Source organism: Aplysia californica, unplaced genomic scaffold (assembly GCF_000002075.1).
Source record: "Aplysia californica isolate F4 #8 unplaced genomic scaffold, AplCal3.0 scaffold00006, whole genome shotgun sequence".
Taxonomy (NCBI): Eukaryota; Metazoa; Mollusca; class Gastropoda; order Aplysiida; family Aplysiidae; genus Aplysia; species Aplysia californica.
This window is the reverse complement of record NW_004797276.1, coordinates 18,744-20,824: the sequence shown is the minus strand read 5'-3', so window position 1 is coordinate 20,824 and position 2,081 is coordinate 18,744. Positions and strand designations below refer to the sequence as shown.

Below are 2,081 nucleotides of genomic sequence, written 5' to 3'. Positions count from 1 at the left end.
CCCGCCCAACTTTAAATGTTTCCATATCATAATGGCACTGTCCGAGAAGGCCAACCATCTGTCTGAGATGATCGATTTTCTCCTCGACATTTGGGTCGTCTTTGACAAGTTCGACGGTGCCGTCAAACTGATGTGCTCTCCTGTGTGTGTTTTGTAATGATTGTTAGTTAGGCTCTTGCTCGTGTCGGCAGAAGACGTACATGTTTCCATCGTGTGGAGATGGAGAAGTTTATTTATCATCGGTATTTACGTCGGTCTGATCGTCAACCTCATCATTACCATCTTCATCTTCATATGCCATATCTGCGATAGACATCAGTGATTATGGTTCTTCATTCGTTTCTTTGCTCGGGTGCTCTTTAAAAAGTTACATTTCCCTGATCTTTCCCCGTTACCCATCTATTTAGGTTCTCCAAGTAGGCTGCTTTGGGCTTACATCTACTGCCTCCTTTACCTTCAATTGTGCTGCCAGCGAGAGCTAGATGTTCTGTCTGATAGGGAGCTGTATTCCAGCGCCAGCCCTCCGACGTCTGTGTTGTACTGTAAAGATGATGTACCGGCCTATATGGAGTAGCGGTTAGGCGCTCTGTCGTATCACGCAAAAGACCCTAGTTCGATTCTCATGTGGGAAGAATTTTTATCGAGTATCTCGGTCTTTATAAAGGGACGTTAACTTATTTTCAGCCCGGGTTGGCCCGTAACAGGCAGAGTCAAAACACACCGCCTAAAGTATCCTAATTGTGTCTATGGCGGTTTAAAAACGAACATTTGACAATCGTTTTTGATGGTTACTAGTTTTGCCCTTACAAGCAGAAGAATGGGCTTTGATTTCTTCGTGAGGAGTCTATTTATTTATCCAGTATCTCCATGAGGCGGCTGGAATGTTCTATTGTGATCTGCGTGACTGGGTCTTGGCTGATCGGGTCGGGTGAATCAAATGTGTCCACAGGGACGGCACACATTTACATTTATGTCCAATCAACAAGAGGTCTAGGCGGTCATTTGTTGGGCACTGGGCACACCGAATACTGTAATGATCGTAGCATGAATAAAATTATATGTGAGTCATCGTGGTAAAATCAAGTGCTCGTCAAAATAATGAAATGGAAGGTACTGGCGTTTTCCCGCAGGTTCAGCAATTTTTATCGAATTTTTATTATGTGGGGAGTTTTTTTTTAATTGTTGTTTTGTTGTTTTCCTTCTGCTCGACACCTTTTATGTCCTTTTAAAGACACATGTCTGAGTGGATTTTACTGAGAAACGTTGATTAAAGGCACGCAATTAATTGTAAATGTTCTGTTTCCAAGGACTCTCAAGATTTGGAAATCACCAAACTGTGGCGGCTCTTTTCTCGCTAATTTTACCTCTGAATCCAAGCGACCCCCCACCCCCCACCCCACCTCCTCCAAGGGCAAATACCTCGACTTCTACACAAGTGAGATGGGCATTGGTTTCATCGAAAGATAGTCATATGAGCAAGCTTTACGATGACACCAATAACTTCACATGCCCAAACATTGACGAGCGCCTGATTCTACCATGTCGTGACACATATTGATACTCCTGTGACTTTTCATCAAGAAATTACATGATGACTTTTCCTTCTTCTTTGTGTCATCATCCCGGGTATTGCAGAAACAACGAATAATTCAAGAGTGTGGGGTTTAAAAATATATTTGAATCTACTCAGACAGGGACCCCAATCAAAATGTCTAGATACCTTGTGAAGGAATTTAGGTATTTGTAAACTTGCCAACCAGTTGACAATTTGTTTTGCTTTAACTTACCTTTTTATACAATACAGTATCATGTTCCTCATAAAATCTTGTTGCCCAGCAAGCTGACACCATTGTATGGTAAGCAGAAAGGAAAGAGCTTAGGTCAATGACAGCATGCAGGCACAGTGAATGAGTAAACCGGTTAGAGTTCAAGAGGGGGTCTGGAGGGGGCCTTTGGTAGGTCTTGCTTCTTTTCTTTCTTACTCCTTAATTTCTGTGAGTCCGTTGTACTCTTCCTATCCATTAAATTAGTCTCTCTCTCTCTCTCTCTCTCTCTCTCTCTCTCTCTCTCTCTCTCTCTCT

At 42.6% G+C, this 2,081-nt stretch overlaps 1 protein-coding gene across 1 annotated transcript in view; it reads left to right on the top strand.

Moving 5' to 3' along the window:
• Positions 1-2,081, top strand: part of LOC101864659 (serum paraoxonase/arylesterase 2) — a gene marked incomplete in the record, with an annotated part of 17,568 nt that overhangs the window by 11,968 nt on the left and 3,519 nt on the right.